General features: G+C 42.9%; 1 protein-coding gene across 3 annotated transcripts in view; it reads left to right on the forward strand.

The window, feature by feature from the left end:
• LOC112060585 (butyrophilin subfamily 1 member A1-like) overlaps window positions 1-18807 on the forward strand; it is a 98755-nt gene that overhangs the window by 1471 nt on the left and 78477 nt on the right. For 2 of the 3 annotated variants that reach the window (XM_065571441.1, XM_065571444.1), the window contains exon 1: window positions 2517-2656. The exons of the other annotated variant lie outside the window; for it this stretch is intronic. The gene's annotated coding sequence lies outside the window, so the exon portion shown is untranslated. Of the gene's footprint in view, window positions 1-2516; window positions 2657-18807 lie in introns of those variants that run through there. 3 annotated transcript variants of the gene reach the window in all.

Below are 18807 nucleotides of genomic sequence, written 5' to 3' on the forward strand. Positions count from 1 at the left end.
TAACTGGACCCTGAGGCCCTGCTCCTGTCCCACCTCTTCTCCCCTAGGCCCCACCCCTGCTCCACCTCTTTCCCCCCGCCAAGGCCTTGCCCCTGTCACTCGGTCCTTTGCTTCCATCCCCCTGTCGCTTGCTGGATCATCTACACCTCCTTCCCCTCCAAGCTGAGCTCCCTCTTCTCCAGGGATGGGATGGGAGCTGCTGCAGCCTGAGCAGGGGTTGGACTGGGTTAATGTCCTGGGGACTCCCGCTGCCCCCCAGGTAACCAGGTTTTTGATGTCTAGTCTAGACATCTGACCGGACACTGCCAGGTCCCCTTTTCAACCAGACTTTCTGGTCAAAAACCGGGCATCTGGCAACCCTAAATGGCACCCAAACACAGAAGCCAAAAAACGGACTGCTTGTGTAAAACCCAGACAGATGGCAACCCAATAGAGAAAAGGTCAGATATACAGACAATTGTGAGAATCTGCTATACAGAAACAACGTCCTTTCATTGTCATTCTAAATTAATCATATGGCCCCCATTGTATTGCATACTTACCAATCTCTGATGAATTTATTCTCACACCACTCCTGTAAGGTTGGGAAGTACTATTATCCCCATGTCCCAGTCTAGTGTACTAACTACTAGAACATCCTTCTGCTCTGACATTTATTTCACCTTTTTTTCAATTTAACAAAGCAATTAAGCATTTCCTTGTCTTTCAGCATCTGTGTTATCCTGTCCCTACTCAGCAGAACAGCTAAATACATGCTTTACTGTAAGCATGCGAGTAGTTTCATTTTTCCTTCGATGGGAATACTCATGTGCTTAATGTTAAGTGTTTCGCTGAATAAGGGCTTTCCTTCTCAACACTAATGTTTGGAACCTGGTGGAACTTAAACTGTTTAAAGCAAATTCACTATTCCCAGGAAATAGCAGTAATGCATCTTTCAGAGTAGCAGCCATGTTAGTCTGTATCTGCAAAAAGAACAGGAGTACTTGTGGCACCTTAGAGACGAACACATTTGTTTGATCATAAGCATTTGTGGGCTACAGCCCACTTCATCAGATGCATAGAATGGAACATATAGTAAGGAGATAGATAGATATATACAGAGCTTCAAAAACAGACTCCAAGGAGAAACTGCTGAACTTGAATTAATATGCAAACTAGATACTGAAGTTTAGGCTTGACTAGAGACTGGGAATGGCTGAGCCATTACACACATTGAATCTATTTCTCCATGTTAAGTATCCTCACACCTTCTTGTCATTATCACTACAAAAGTTTTTTTTTCCTCCTACTGATAATTGCTCATCTTAATTAATTAGCCTTTTAGAGTTGGTAGGGCAACTCCCACCTTTTCATGTTCTCTGTATGTGTGTATATATCTCCTGTTCTTTGAGTAATATATCTGTTATGTATTTGTACTTGGAAGTGTCTAATTTTAATTACAGAAATAAATCAGGGCCTGCTATCACACACAAATGATGAACTTTGTATGTTTTAGCTAAAATTTGATTTTTTACTTGAAAAGCAGGATCCAATAACCTATTATTATCTATACCTGCATTATTGCTCTGATGACCTTTGCACCCTACATATATCTTTTGTTGGTGGTGAAATTTGTACCTTAATTTCCTGTATTAAGGCATGATGATCACAATTCCAGAGTTAAGTCTGAGTCAGACATTTTCAGTTTAGCAGGAGTTTTAAACCTCTGTTTTGTAAAAATCTCATCAAAATGGCAAAGAAACAACAACCCAAACTGAAACTTTGAGCAGAACTATTTGCATTTTTTGGTGGTTTGATGAAAAATGAATTGATGCAGAGCGAATAATAAAGAGTTCAAAAATTACCCATTTGGCAATTTGTCATCAGTATATCTCACTTTTCTTTAACTATCAAGTTAGCACAAGCAAAAATAGCAGTGTAGCTGCACAAGTAGCAGCAGTGGAGGCATGGTTCAGCCATGCCAAGTACAAACTTGCCTGAAAGTGTCTCTCTTCAGTCCATCATTTTCAGTGTCTAGAAAATTTACGTGCACTAAATGCCTCAATACATGTAGGTGAAACAAGACAATCATGATACTCTTGAATGAACTCACACAGGAAAATGATAAAAGACAAAAAAGCCCTGTATCTGACCTATCAGGCCTTATTCTCAAAGGAAACCTGCACAACACTTTCAAAGGACAATTCTGGGAGCTTAAATTCATAACTTTACTAGGGCTTATTACAACAATTTATAACCCACTAACAAACACACATGCTCAAACTGCCTTTTCCACCACTCCCTTCCTTTCCCCCTATGATAGGAGGGGTGTTAATGGGTCATTTCACCTTGAATGATACCTTGAAATATGTGTTAACTACTTATGATAAACAATCTGTTCCGCCTTGTATTTAGCTGTGACATTCTGACTACATTTCCTAGACCTGAAGAAGTGCTCTGTGTAAGCTGAAAGTTTGTCTTTCTCACCAACACAAGTTGATCCAATGAAAGGTATTACCTCACCCACCTTGTCTCTATAACCTAGCCAGTAGTTAATTATTCACTAGATACTATAGGACCTGAAAACAATTTTCTAGGAAGGAGAGAAAGTCAGGGTAGAGACGGTTTTTTGATTTGAAAACAGAACAAGAGATCCTAAAACATCCAAACTGCAAATGTAAGTCTGAACAACATTTTTGTGTTTCATATTAAAGTTCTATGTATTTTCTACCTGAGAATTGCACTAATGCTTAAAAAGTATTTTCAGGGGGTATCCTTTCATTTCTGCCCTTTGCTCTGACCGTTTTCTGTCTGTGGTACGTTCAGCCTAGCATAAGTTCCTCTCTCCTAGATATTTCAGAATTAAGTAGAAAGAAGGTCATTTTTAAAGATCCTTGATACATGAATGGTCAGGTTTCTTACAGTACTTATTATTATAAGCTGTCATTAATTTACACATGTTCTGTCTCCATCCTTGATAGTTATTAACCTGAAATACTTTACAGTGTAACCCTGCTGGGCAGATCGATTTAAGGAGGCATTTAAGAGTTAAGCAGTGACATCTGCCATTTTATTAATATATTTTATTTATTATTATTATTTTCCATCTGAAAAAGCAACTGAGTCATTCAACCTCAAAGACTTTTTCTTTGACCATTATAACAGATTCAGTTTAGGGAACATCTAATACCTTAATTGATCTAAAGATAAAGGCTTAAATTTCTATAAGTTACTAGTGATTTTTAGTGCCTAATATGAGAGACTGATTTTCAGATGGGGAGTGCTAAACACTTTCTCAAAGTCATGCCCCTTTAAAGTGTCTCAGATTGGGTGCCCAAAAACAGAAGCACCAAAAGTCACTACTCACTTAACTTAGTTTGTAACATGCAGGCATGGCAAAACTCTCATATATCCAGCAACTAGAATTTAAAATACAGGTTGTGTGGCAATCACTATTTTGTTCCAATTAATTGTATTTTGCAAATACATTTTTAAATGCTCCCTAGCTCTTTATTAAAATTTCTCCATAATTTTGTTCTTTGTGAAAAAAATTCGTAAAGGGGCCTGCTGGGGAGAAAGGGGGGGAAGAATATATATTAAAAACATTCATAGGGAGCAATAAAAAAACACATTGCATTTTCTATAAGAGTGTGAATAGGTGTTCAGGCTCTTAACTTGTTTACTAGTCCAAAGGTCTTGGAGATTAAAGCAATAAAACAAACGGGCCTTTTCATTAAACAAGAAAACAGGAGAAATTGCATATCTAATGATGATGATTAAACTCAGGATAGGGAGTTCTTGTATGTTACATACAGTACATGGCTAGAAGTTGAGTGACTTTAGCCCTACAAAGTGAACAATAGTTCTTAAACTTGAATCCTTGAAACTATTCAGTAATATATATTGTTGGTATACAGTTGTCCTGTTCGATATGTGTGCAAAGCCAACAGATCTGCAAATGGCTGGATGGGAATTTATGCTTCAGTTTTAAGGGACTGTTGATGAAGGTTTAGTCTACCCTTAAAACTTATGCTGGCATAGCTACGTAGGTCACAGGTGTGAAAAAAGAAACACATTCCTGATCTACATATCTATGCCACAGTAACCCCAGTGGAGATGCAGCTATGCCAACAGAACAGTGTTACTGTCAGCTTAGCTAAGGTCATTCGGTAGGTGGTGGTGTCATACTGACCGAAAAACTGCTTCTTTTGGTGTACTCTGCGTCTGCACTACAAAACTATGCTGACATAGCCAATGCCAACATAGGTTCTCTCCTGCAATCGTAGGCAAAACTAGACCTTAAAGTGAGTTTTAGTTAACATTATGGGGAAGATTTTCAAAGACACAAATGGCTATTAGGCATCTAATTCTCACTGAAAGTCAATGGGATTTAGGTGACTAACTGCCATTTGTGCCTTTGAAAGTTTCCCCCTTTAGGCATAAATACTTACGAACACATGAACATGAAAATATGAACATGTGAACATGGGGTTTGGTTTCTAATTTGATCAATTGTTCCCCAACAGTTTTACTACAGTCAGCACCTCTCAACTTCATGATGTGTCTATACTGGGTTGAAGCGTGGAATAAAGATATTTCTGAGTAAAATAAGAATATTTTATCAATTGATAACATAATGATAAATGCATTCTCACACATTCCCAGTAGACGTCAGGCCAGAGTTAGTTATTGCATTTGTATCACATGTTTTCTGGAAAGGAGACTACAGTGTAAATGTTATCACAAGCATGTTATAGATAAAGTAATCACTTCTCTTCAGCTTTTGTATCTGGTACTTTGCATCCTTTACCTCTAGCTTCTTTGAATGTTTTCTTCATATTTGTGTGAAAACAAAACAAATTCAAGCTTGCAGTTAATTTACTTTTCTAGCAAGAAAAAAGGTCTCTGAGACAGCCATTTTGAAGAATAGCACCACTTTCTCTTTCCAGAGCACCCACTGCCAAAGAGATTGCCATTTCCTTATACACTTTTATGGCCTAATAAAAGCCAGTGGGAGAGTTTCCACTGATTGGATCAGGCCTTTATGGCTGCAGCATTAGACTCTGATCCTGCAAAGATTTATGTACATGTTTGCACTTTCACACTGAGACTTAAGTCAGTGGGTGTACAGTTTTTGAAGAATGGGGGCCAATAGGACTATTCACATGTTTGAAGTTAGTCATGTGTTAAAGAGCTTGCAAAACTGGAACCTAAAACTGCAAAAGTTGTGTGGAACTTCCTAGGATCTTGCTTCCCTAAATAAATGTTTTTAAAGTTTTTGATATGTGAAACTTAACACTTTGCATCAGATGCATTTAGTTTGCACATTGATTAAGGAAGACATTTATTTTAAATTTAATCATTGAGATTTTATTTCCCTCCTCCTTGATATAGTTTTTTCCACATTATTTATAATATTGCAATGCTGTATATTTATTTATTCTCAAAAACCTTCCCTTTTAGTTGGTTTATACAGAACAAGAATACAGCAGCTTTCCTAGTTTCATCTTCATACACATCTGATTTTGTAAATTATCATTGATTCAATATGAGGGAGATTTTCAAAAGTACAAAAGACAGTTGCGTGTCCCACTCCCATTGACGCTGCTGATGCTGTCAGTGGGAACTGGGTCAGGCCCAAAGCAAGAAAGTTTGGGCTGTCCTCCCATCAATATGCTGGTTAAACATCTCCCTTTCATCCAGTCTGGGTGGTGTGGAAATTCTCAGCTTTCCAGTGTTGAACTGAGGCTATGTCTACACTGCACACCTTTTGCAGCGGCATGTTGTGACTTTGCACGCTATATGATTTTATAAAAACATGCTAATGAGTGTGAATATAATGTAACTGGACTATGCTTCATGCAAAAGGTCTCTTGTAAGGTATCATTACAAAGCTTATAATCTACTGAGTGTGGTCATCCTATTTGTATAAATGTATCACTCTTGTATCTGAAACTATAAATATGAAATATAACTCTGAGGTCCCATTGTAGTTATGCAAAGTGTGGGCCATTAATGGTGGTTTGGAATCTTAATGGCTCCCATTAACCAGGACAATTGACTGTAGATGGCTCTGTTTTACTTGTAAGTCTTCCTGTATACCTGTGGGCTGAAGTCTTACAGTGACATGTGATCATGTCACCTGAACTGGAATCCATCTTACCCTGGTGCTTTTCCATTGAGAAGGAGGGGTGGGAACCCAGAGGGAAAAAGAATTCCTGCCTTATGCAAAAGATATATAAATGAGTGGAACAGAACAAAGGGGGCAGCCATCATGAGAAATTCCCTAGCTACCACCTGAGCTGGAACAAGGGCTGTACCAGGGGAAAAGATTGTGCCCAGACTAGGAAGGTGTCCAGTCTGTGAAAGAAACTTATTGAAACATCTCTGAGGGTGAGATTTTCAGTTTTATTACTGTACTAGGCTAGGACTTGCATGTTTAGTAATTCACTTTGTTCTGTCTGTTACTACTTGGAACCACTTAAATCCTACTTTCTGTATTTAATAAAATCACTTTTTACTTATTAATTAACCCAGAGTATGTATTAATAGCTGGGGGGGGGGGGGCAAACAGCTGTGCATATCTATCAGTGTTATAGAGGGCGAACAATTTATGAGTTTACCCTGCATAAGCTTTATACAGGGTACAATGGATATATTTGGGGTTTGGACCCCATTGGGAGTTGGGCAACTGAGTGTTAAAGACAGGAACACTTCTTAAGCTGCTTTCAATTAAGCCTACAGCTGTTAGGAGATGTGGTTCAGACCTGGGTCTGGGTTTGCAGCAGGCTAGCGAGTCTGGCTCAAACCAGGCAGGGCACTGAAATCCCAAGCTGCCAGGGCAGAAAAGCAGGGTAGACTTGGCACATTGGGTGGCAGCCAGTGGTGAGCTGGTTCTCAGGAACTGGTTGTTAAATTTAGAAGCCCTTTTAGAACCTGTGCGGGACTACCGGTTCTAAAAGGGCTTCTAAATTTAACAACCGGTAAGTTGAAGTGACTCAGGAGCCCCTTAGGCGCCAACCCCGTGGGTGCTCCAGCTCCCCACCCCACCCCTGGCCCCAGCTCACCTCTGCTCCGCCTCCTCCCCTGAATGCTCCGCCCCGCTTCTCGCCGCTGAGAAGCAAGTGGCAGCTTCGCGCTCAGGCCCAGGGAGGCGGAGGTGGAGCAGAGGTGAGCTGGGGTGGGGGGGGCCACCCGTGCCACAGCAGGTAACCCGGGGGGGGGGGCGCACAGGGAAACCGCTCCCTGCCCCAGCTCACCTCCGCTCCGCCTCCGCCTCCCTGGGCCTGAGCGGAATGCCACCGCTTGCTTCTCAGCCCTCCCAGGCTTCCCGTGCGAACAGCTGATTCACGGGAAATGGGCGGGGGCTGTGAACTCGGCCTGATCCAGTGCTCCAGGTTCTGCACAGTGGCAGCGTGGCCCAGCTCCAGCCGAGCGGTGTGGCTGTAGCGCCGCCAGCCACCTCCTGGCAGCGCGGTAAGGGCGTGGGGGGTTGGGTAGGGCAGGGGAGTTCGGGGGGTGGATAAGGGTCAGGGCGGTCAGAGGGTGGAGAACAGGGGGGTTGAATGGGGGCAAGGGTCCTGGGGGGGGCTGTCAGGAAGGAGCAAGGGTGTTGGATGGGGCGGTGGGAGGCAGTCAGGGGCAGAGGTTCCAGGGGCAGTCAGGGGACAGGGAGAAGGAGTGGTTGGATGGGGCAGGGGTCCCAGGCGACCATCAGGAATGAGAGGAGGGGTTGGATGGGCAGTGGGGGGCAGTCAGGGGACAGGGAAAGGGGGTGGATGGGGCAGTGGTTCCAGGGGGGGTGTCAAGGAATGCAGGGGGTTGAATGGGGGGGCAGGAGTCCCGGGGGGGGCAGGTCATGATCCACTTGTGGAGTGAGGAGGGAACCGATTGTTAAGATTTTGGCAGCTCATCACTGCTGGCAGCCCCTAATGGGGTTTCTGTGATCCAACGTATCACACATGTAGGGTAAGTATAGTTGCACATCACAGTGAAAGGCAGGCCGCATCTGCACTGCGATGTGTTGCTAAACATGTCAGTGAAAGGCTCTGGTGGGAGGCAGTGGGGAAAGGGTTGGCAACAGGAGGTGCTGGAGCCTCTGACTACTGCCTCCTCCCCACCAGAGTCTTTCCCTACTGTGGGAGCCCCCGGTTGCAGGAGTCTTTCCCTCCAGCAGGAGAAGGCTCTGGCAGCTCCCTATTACAGGAGTATTTCCCTGTGGCGGGAAAAGGCTCAGTTGTGGGGAGCTGTTGGAGTCTTTTTCTGCTGTATCTCCATTGCCAATGTCTTTTCCCACTGCTGCGGTAGCCTTTCCCTGCTGTGGGGAAAGATTCCAGCAGCGGGGAGGCAGCAGGACCCTACACTGCTAAAAATAACAAGGTACCCAGGTATGTAACCACAGTATGCAGGAATGTCTTTCCTTACCTAAGAAGTGTGTCACTGTCTACATGGATTGCCAACACTCCAGGATTAAACAGGAATTAAAAATTAAACTTTAACTAAGGATTATATCATGTGATGAAACCTCCAGGAATAGATTCAACCAAAATTGGCAACCCTAGTTTATACCTGTGGTAGGGGCCAAGCTGTGTGTGTTCTCTACACACTGCTGAAAGGAGTGTACAGTGTAGACATACCCCGAGACTGGGACCTGGATGAAGGCTGTGGTGTTCAGTGATCACTCTGCACCAAGGAGTCTGATGGAGATCAGCTTCTTTCAGGCTCTGAGTTCCAACTGATCAGCATGTGTAACATCAGCCTCTGCATAACATTACAACCGGTTCCAACTAGCTCTTGCCAGAGGCTTTTAAAGTTACAGTTCCCCACAAAGGTTAGAACACTTTAACCTGTCTGGTCATTCAGTGACAGACCTGCGGGTGGCTATATTACAACAGAAAAACTTCAAAAACAGACTCCAAAGAGAGACTGGTGAGCTAGAATTGATATGCAAACTAGACACAATCAACTCCGGTTTGAATAAGGACTGGGAATGGCTGAGCCATTACAGACATTGACTATCTCCCCTTGTAAGTACTCTCACACTTATTATCAAACTGTCTGTACTCGGCTAGCTTGATTATCACTTCAAAAGTTTTTTTTCTCTTAATTAATTGGCCTCTCAGAGTTGGTAAGACAACTCCCACCTGTTTATGCTCTCTGTATGTGTGTATATATATCTCCTCAATATATGTTCCATTCTATATGCATCCGAAGAAGTGGGCTGTAGTCCACGAAAGCTTATGCTCTAATAAATTTGTTAGTCTCTAAGGTGCCACAAGTACTCCTGTTCTTCTTTAAGCTCTCATGCTGAGTTACAATTAAGGGGTTGTTTGAAGCCCTAGTGAGTTCTCAGACTCACTCTGTCTCACCATGGGGCTCAATCTGGTAGGCCTGCTCTGAACTGGTCTACTGGTTCCAGCTCTGCACAACAGACAGCCGGGGCAAGCAGATCAGGAATTTTGGGTCTGGCTGGCACATGCATACTGAGAGCATTCAATAGCTAAGTGAATCTCCATTCTCTATGATCTCAACTCAAGATTTTACCTTCCAGATTGAATGCCCTAAGCAATGGCCTATTAAGTCAATTTATCTCTCTGGCATTATAAGTATGTACTTATTTTTACAAAATGGAATAGCCTTCTACAGGAGAGAGTGAGAGCCGATCTCAGAATAACCTATAGCTATGGTTTGGGTTAAAATTCTATCAGGGACAGGTTGTGGGGAATAAACAAACATTCACGAGAAATAGAGCACTGCCAGGGCCTGGCAGCTGCTTCAGCCCTGCTGCTCCTGTCTGCTCCAGAGCGGCTGACCCAACACCAGCCTTCTGGTGGCCCAGGGCCCACTACTCCTGAAGTCCCTGGGGCTGGCTGCTGTTCTAGCAGCTTGGGGGCTGGCTGTCAATTAGCTGTTCTGGCTACCCGGGTGCTGGCCTCTGGTCAGCTGTTCTGGCGGCCTGGGGGGCATTGTTCCTGCTCTGATGGCCAGCTGCTCCAGCCCTGCCGCTGCTCCTGTGGCAGGGGCTGACTGTCACTGCTGCAGATCCAACGGTGCTGAGTCATCCTCAGCAGCTGCTTCAGCCCTGGGTCTGCTTCTGTGCTGGCTCTGGGGCTGACAGCTGTTCCAGCCCTGCCCCCAAAAGAAATCACAGAGGTCCCAGAATTCACAGAATCTGTGACCTCCATGACAGAATCTTATCCTTAGCTATTGTCAGGGTTCCCTCCCCACTTTGAACTTTAGGGTACAGATATGGGGACCCGCATGAAAGACCCCTAAGCTTATTTTTACCAGCTTAGGTTAAAAACTTTTTTAAGGCACACATTTTTTTTGTTTGTTTTTGGATGGTATTGCTGCCACCACCAAGTGAGTTAGACAAAGAACCAAATATTTCTCCAAAATATTCTCCCAAGTCCCTTTACCCCCCTTTTTGGGGAGGCTTGAGAATAATATATCAACCAAATAGGTTAACAAGGTGAGCACAGACCAGCCCCTTGGGATTTTAGGACACAAAAAACCAATTAGGCTTTTAAAAGCAGAACTTTATTATAACGAAAAAGTAAAAGAAGTACCTTTGTAAAATTAGGATGGAAGGTAATTTTACAGGGTAATTAGATTTAAAACACAGAAGATTTTTTAGGCAAAACTTTAAAGTAAAAATAAAACACACAAAAAAACCCCCAGGAATAAACCTCCCTCTAAGCATAGGGAAAATTTACAATCTAAAACAAAATATATATAAATATATCAGAGGAATAAATACCAGGGAGGGAGAGGAATTATTTAAGCTTAGTACCAATGTGGACACAAGAACAAATGGATATAAACTGGACACTAGGATGTTTAGACTTGAAATTAGACAAAGGTTTCTAACCATTAGAGGAGTGAAGTTCTGGAACAGCCTTCCAAGGGGAGTAGTGGGGGCAAAAGACATATCTGGCTTCAAGACTAAGCTTGATAAGTTTATGGAGGGGGTGTTATGATGGGATAGCCTAATTTTGGCAATTAATTCATCTTTGATTATTAGCAGGTAAATATGCCCAATGGTGTCTGTGATGGGATGTTAGATGGGGTGGGATCTGAGTTACTACAGAGAATTCTTTCCTGGGTGCTGGCTGGTGAGTCTTGCCCACATGCTCAGGGTTTAGCTGATCGCCATATTTGGGGTCGGGAAAGAATTTTCCTCCAGGGCAGATTGGCAGAGACCCTGGAGGTTTTTCCGCCTTCCTCTGCAGAGTGGGGCATGGATCACTTGCTGGAGGATTCTCTGCACCTTGATGTCTTTAAACCATGATCTGAGGACTACAATAACTCAGACATAGGTTAGGGGTTTGTTACAGGAGTGGGTGGGTGAGATTCTGTGGCCTGCGTTGTGCAGGAGGTCGGACTAGATGATCGTAATGGTCCCTTCTGACCTTAAAGTCTATGAGTATAAAAGATAATTTAACACATTTTGTTTTTATTACTTACCATTTGTAATTTTAGATGCTTAGTTCAGGTATGACGTTAGGAGATGTATTTTCCCTGCCCTGGTCCCTTGCTGTCCCGGAGAGAACACAAAGAGCACAAAACAAAAACCTTCCCCCACAGATTTAAAAGTATCTTCTCCCCTTATTGGTCCTTTTGGTCAGGTGCCAACCAGGTTATTTGAGCTTCTTAACCCTTTACAGGAAAAGGAGGGATTTTATGCTACCCTTAGCTGTATGTTTATGACATGGCGTGGCAGACGACAGAACAAGGAGCAATGGTCTCAAGTTGCAGTGGGGGAGGTCCAGGTTGGATATCAGGAAAAACTATTTCACTAGGAGGGTGGTGAAACACTGGAATGCATTACCTAGGGAGGTGGTGGAGTCTCCTTCCTTGGAGGTTTTTAAGGCCCGGCTTGACAAAGCCCTGGCTGGGATGATTTAGCTGGGAATTGGTCCTGCTTTGAGCAGGGGGTTGGACTAGATGACCTCTTGAGGTCCCTTCCAACTCTGATATTCTATGATTCTATGACACTCCCCCCAAATCATAGACAGCCTGCTCCACACTGGCTGTGATTTCCTCCTGGAGCTTTAGGAGAAAACAGAATTAATAAGACACATGCACCTTTAGATATACTACTGATTATATAAAAACTAACAATATTTTTTAAATTTAAAGGATGATTTTAACCAGTTGATTTTTGGGAAACTTTCATGGGAGAGTGCATTAGCCACTTTGTTAGAAGCTTCTGAAACGTGTTGTATTTTAAAATTGAAATTTTGGAGAGCTAAACTTCACCGAAAAAGTTTTTTGTTATTGTCCTTGACGTTATGAAGTCACTTCAGCACAGCATGGTCAGCCTGCAGGTGGAAACGCCGTCCCCAAACATATGGGCATAGCTTTTTCAGAGCATACACAATGGTGTAACATTTCTTTTTGCTGATTGACCAGTGGCTTTTCCTTTTAAAAAGTTTTTTGCTGAGAAACACAACAGGATGGAATTCTTGATTCGGTTCTTTTTGCATTAAAACTGCTCCCACACCACGCTTGGATGCATTTGTGGTTACTAGGAAAGATTTGTTAAAGTTTGGGGCCCTTAGCACAGGGTTAGACATGAGTGTTGCTTTAAGCTGGTTGAAGGCCTTTTGATACTTTTCAGTTTACTGAACTGCATTTGGCTGTTATGTGTTTTTTTTTTTTTTTTTGGTTTTTGTTAGGTTTGTCAGTGGAGCGGCAATTTGGCTGTAGTGTGGTACAAATTGCCTGTAATATTTGAGCAAGCCTAAGAAGAATGGGACCTGTTTTTTGTTGTTGTTGTTTTTTTTTACTTTGGGACAGGCCACCTTTGGATAGCATTTACTTTGGCATGTATGGGGTTGATAGTTTCTTAACTCACCTGGTGTCGAAGGTAAGTTACTTTGTTTAGGCCTATTTGACATTTTTTAGCCTTAACAGTAAGTCCTGCCTTTCTTATGCGCTTGAAGACTTTTTGCATATGCTCCAGGTGTTCTGCTCATGAATCAGAAAAGATGGCCACTTCCTCAAGGTAGGTGACTGCAGATTTTTCCAATTCCGCTAGGAGACTATATACAAGTTTTTGGAAAGTGGCAGGTGCATTTTGCAGCCCGAAAGGGAGCACATTAAATTTATACAGCCCTACATGGGTGATGAAGGCTGACCTTTCCTTGGCGGATTTATTCAGCAGTACTTGCCAGTACCCCTTGCTTAAGTTTAAGGTAGAGATGAACTGGGGACGTCCCAGTTTTTTCAATAGCTTATTTGTGCGTGGCATTGTGATAGTTGTCTGGGCGAGTTACAGCATTTAGTTTACAGTAGTCCATGCAAAAGTGTATCTCACATCTGGGTTGGGAACTAGAACCACCGGAGATGCCCATGCACTGTTAGAGGGGTGGATTGCACCCATCTGTAGCATGTTCTGGATCTCCCATTCTATAGCAGTTTTGGCTTGAGGAGACACCCGGTAAGGTTGGGCTCTAAATGTATGAGCATTACCTGTGTCAATGGAGTGGTATGCCTGTTCCGTCCATCCTGGGGTGGCTGAGAACAGTGGTGTGAAGCTAGTGCACAGCTCCTTAATCTGCTGTTGCTGCATACGTTCAAGGGTCATGGAGAGATTTACCTTTTTTACGCTACTGTCACTTTTTTTCTTTACATCACCATCACTTTTTTCTTTGTAGTACACACCTTCAGGCCACTTAGCGTCATCTTCTCCCTGAGCTGTAAACTGACAAATCTTAATTTTCTGGAATAAGAGGGCTTTAGAGAATTAACATGGTATACCTTAGGCTTTAGGTTTGAGGTGAGGGATGCTATGAGATAGTTAACAGCTCCCAGGTGCTCTTGGACTGTGAATCGCCCTTCCCACGAAGCTTCCACCTTATGGGCCTGGAGCGCCTTTAAGACCATGACCTGGTCCCCTACTTTGAAGGAATGCTTTTTGGCATGTTTATTATACCAGGTTTTTTTGCTCTTTTTGAGCATTTTTTAGTTTTTTTTAGCAAGGGCTAAAGAGGTTCGGAGGGTGTTCTGTAGGTTGTTTACAAAATCCAGAATGTTAGTTTCTGGAGAAGGTGTAAACCCCTCCCATTGCCGCTACACCAACTGTAATGGCCCCTTAATCTTGCATTCATACACAAGTTTAAATGGTGAAAACCCTAAACTGGGATGTGGTACAGCCCTGTAGGGAAAAAGCAACTGCTGTAACAATAGGTCCCAATCATTGGAGTGCTCATTTATGAATGTATGTATCATGGCCCACAAAGTTACATTTAAACTTCTCCACCAGGCCATTTGTTTGATGGTGGTAAGGGGTGGCAACCAAGCAGTTCACCACATTATCTTTCCACAGGCTTTTTATGGTCCCTGAGAGGAAATTAGTTCCCGAATCTGTAGGGATGTTGGAGGGCCAACCTACCCTGGCAAAAATGTTTAATGCCTGGCGCACACTTTTAGCCCTGGTGTTGCGTAAAGCTACTGCTTCCGGCCATCGGGTGGCAAAATCCATGAAAGTCAGTATGTACTGCTTTCCTCTGGGTGTTTTTTTTTTTTTTTTTTTTTTTTCCGGGAAAGGACCCAGAATATCCAGAGCTACTTGCTGAAATGGAACCTCAATTATGGGCAGTGGCTGGAGAGGGGCTTTGACTTGGTCTTGGGGTTTTCCCACTTTTTGGCACACCTTACAAGACTGGGAATAAGTAGAAATGTCCTTGCCCATTCCCTCCCAGTGGAAGGACTTCTCCAAACAGTCTTTGGTCCTGTTCACCCTAGCATGGCCACTAGGATGATTGTGGCTAAACTCAAAGAGCTTTTAGCTGGAACTACCAACTGCCTTGAGGATGCCAGTCCTCCTGGTGCCCACCACAAAGAGTTTCCTTGTATAAAAGTCCTTTTTCTACAACAAACTGGGATCAATTAGAAGAGCTGAGAGGCAATGGGTTGCTCTGTGCCACCATCCAAGCTCCCTGGAGGCTTTTATTTGCTTCCTGCTTGACCTGGATCTGTTCCCTTGATGCTGGAGACATTAGTTTTTTATTGTATTGTGGACTTGGGTTTGGTCCCTCTGGAAGCGATGTAGGTGATGGGGCTGTTTTTGTTGACTGTGGACTGCTTTTCACTGGTGCACTATGTTGGGTTTCAGGCTCCAGCTGAGCCTCTTGTGTAGGTTTATCTGCTGCTGCCAGTGCAGGCTTGGTGGTGCCCTCTGGCGTTGGAGTTGTAGACAGGGTTGCAAGAGCTGGATTTAGTGCTGGCAATGGTTCTGGTGCTGGTTGCTCCACCAGTTCCGGTTCTGGGACTGCCTTTGTTTGGGTCTCTGCGACTGGATTCACTACTGCTGTCGCTGACGTTGGCATGGGGTCCAGTTTTACCAGCTCAGTCTGGGCCTTTGGTAACGTAGACTGGGCCCTTGTAGAAGGCTCAGGAACAGAGCTAGATGTGAAGGCTTGCTTAGCCTGGCTGCGAGTGACCATTCCCACCCTCTTGGCTAGCTTCACATGGTGGGACAAGTCTTCCCCCAACAACATGGGAATGGGATTATCATTATAGCCTGAAAAAGTTCACATTTCTGACCAGCACTTGTAATGGACAGGCAACTTAGCTTTAGGCAAGTTAAAAGCATTTGACTTGAAGGGTTGAATCATCACTGGGTCTCTGGGTTGATGAATTTGGGGTCCACTAAGGATTGGTGGATAGCTGACACCTGTGCTCCAGTTTCCCTCCACGTGATATCCTTCTTCCCACCCAGACTTACAGTTTTCCTTCACTTTGAGGGTATCTGGGAGGCATCTGGGCCTGAAGACCTTTGGTGTAACCCCAGTGCAATGAACTGTAATCTGTTGGGGGGCTTGGGGCAGTTGGCCTTTACATGCCCCAGCTTGTTACATTTAAAACATCGCCCAGCTGAGGTGATGGAGAATGGTGTGGTGGGACAATAAAGTGTCTGGGGTTTTCTTTGGGGTGTAGCTGGGGCTTTGGGCTGCCCCTGGTGGTAGGGTTTTGTTTTAGTCTCAGGGTGTCCCTTCTGGTATCCACCCAAACTGCGACCAGGGTTGTTCCTCTCTGCTACCTCCACCCGTTTTCTTCTGATTTGCCCCACATCTTTGACAGTCTGGGACTGCTCATATTGATTAGCAAGCAATTGATTAGAAGCAAGACTTTCTGCTGAGTCCATTTTCTTATTCCATAAACAATGTTTTATATCATCATTGGTCATAGTCAGGAACTGCTCTTGTATAACCAAATCACACATCCCTTCAAAGCTAGTTACACCCCTTTCAACCATTTATCTAACATAAGCCACATTACTTAGTCCAGGCCCTTTTTTAAGGGCTCTAAATTTTACCTTTTAAGTTTTAGGTGTAATTTGAAATTGTTTCAAAACCAAATCCTTCAATTTACCATAGTTAGAAGCATTCTCAATAGGCATTTTGTTGAATATGTCCAGAGCTTTTTCAATCATTTTTGCTACCAATGTGGTCATCTTGTGATCTTTAGGAATTGCATGGAGTGTGCAGTCTCTCAAAGATGATGAAATAGTCAGCAATATTACTGGATTCATCATACTGTAGACATAGTCGCTTCCATTTGTGGATTTTTGGGGAAGGATTGTGAGGGTTATTTGGTAGACCCATTTTAGCCCTTTTTAGATCTAAGTGCTTTAGCTCCAACTTTGTATTGAAGCTTTTCGCCTCTGCCTTCAAGTGTTTTGCTTTCATTTCTGTCTCTAAGCGTTTTGCCTTTGCCTCTGCTTTCAAATCCAAATGCTTTAAGGCCACCTGTCTTTTATGGTTTTTTTTTTTTTTTTGTGTGTGTCTTTCTTCAGCTTTAAATCTGGCTTTTTATGGACATTACTTTCTGTCATCCTAGCCTTCCTGAGCTTAGCCTAGCCTAACCTGAGAGCTAGAAAGAAAGAAGAAAAAAAAAACAGCTTGTGAACTCCCTTGCTGTAAGTTAACTCCTCTGCCTTCAGGCAAAGAAAAAAACGCTAGCTTCTCTCAGCTTAAAAAAAAAAGTGTCCTTTAAAGAAAAACCTTCCTGCTTTCCAGGCAGCAAAAAGAAGGAAAATGTCCTTTTAATATCCTGAGGTTTGTACTTCTGGTTCAAAATGATCCCCCCTCTGCCACCATGTCAGGGTTCCCTTCCCAATTTGAACTTTAGGGTACAGATGTGGGGACCCACATGGAAGACCCCCTAAGCTTATTTTTACCAGCTTAGATGAAAAACTTTCCCAAGGCACTTTTTTCTTTTCTTTCTTTTTTTCTTTTTTTCATCCTTGGACGGTATTGCTGCCACCACCAAGTGAGTTAGACAAAGATTTAAGGAAAAGAACCACTTGGAGTTCCTGTTCCCCAAAATATCCCCCAAATACCTCCTTTTCTGAGGAGGCTTGAGAACAATATACCAACCAAATAGGTTACCAAGGTGAGCACAGACCAGCCTCTTGGGTTTTTAGGATGCTAAAAATCAAATAGGTTCTTAAAAGCAGAACTTTATTATAAAGAAAAAGTAAAAGAAGCACCTCTGTAAAATCAGGATGGAAGGTAATTTTACAGGGTAATCAGATTTAAAACACACAGGATTCCCCTCTAGGCAAAACTTTAAAGTACAAAAAAATCAGCACCGGGAAAATTTACAAGCTAAAATGAAAGATAATTTAACACATTTTCTTTTTATTACTGACAATTTGTAATTTTAGATGCTTAGTTTAAGTATGGCTTTAAAAAAATGTATTTCCCCTGCCCTGGTATCTCGCTGCCACCCCCCCCCCCTAAAAAAAAACAAAAAACACACAAGAAGCACAAAAACAAAAACCTTCCCCACAAATTTAAAAGTATCTTCTCCCCTTATTGGTCCTTTTGGTCAGGTGCCAACCAGGTTATTTAAGCTTCTTAACCTGTTTCAGGTAAAGGAGGAATTGTATGCTACCCTTAGCTATATGTTTATAACAGTTATGGTTTAGTCATGCTCCTAGAACTGGGTTCATGCCCCTACCCCATATCAGGCAGAGGAGAGATTTGAACATGGGTCTCCCACACTCTGGTCAGTGCTCTATTAGATAAAAGGAGGGCACTTGCTCCTCTGTTTTTGGTGAGAAAGAATCAACCTGGCTTAGTTGCCTAACACCAGGAGAGTGTTCATGTCTGTGAATCATTTGTGGTGGGAGCCTAATCCCTCCAGCACAAATTTAGGCATCTAACTTCCTTTTAGATACGCAGATTAGGTCACACCTCTCTCATCATCATTTCCTACTATTTAGGCATCTGCTCACTCAGCATGTTGGCTTCAGTGGATACCATTTTTAGCATCTAATGCATTGTATAGGGAGCCTGAGCTCCTAACGCATGGCTGTGGATTTCACCAGGCAGAAGGACATGTAAATATTAGGTATTACAGTGCTGAACTTAAGCTGGATCTAGTCACTTTTGAAAAATTTTCCTAGGAAGCTGAAATAAAATAAAAAAACTCAAACATGTTTGCAATTTTTATATTCTTCAACTGGCTTCTAGCACATTGCTCCTTCCTAGAACCTATAATATTTTTTGTAGAACTGTAGTTTCCTGGAGGGCTCATGGAGTTTGTAGTGGCATATTACCATACGAAGCTCTGCTAGAGATTGAATGAACCCATTTGAAAAGGTCACTATTGAAAATAGGAATTAGGTTTCTCAATCACCTAGGCACTTAATCACATCGTACCTTAATATTATTATTATTTTATTACTGTAGTGCCTAGGAGCTTTAGTTATGGACCAGGATGCCATTGCATTAGGTGCTGTACATTATTTATTAAGTGTATTATTGTATGGCGTAGGAAACCCAGTCATTGTCCAGTACTCAACCGTGCTAG

Source organism: Chrysemys picta, chromosome 17, assembly GCF_011386835.1.
Source record: "Chrysemys picta bellii isolate R12L10 chromosome 17, ASM1138683v2, whole genome shotgun sequence".
In the NCBI taxonomy this organism is placed as follows: Eukaryota; Metazoa; Chordata; order Testudines; family Emydidae; genus Chrysemys; species Chrysemys picta.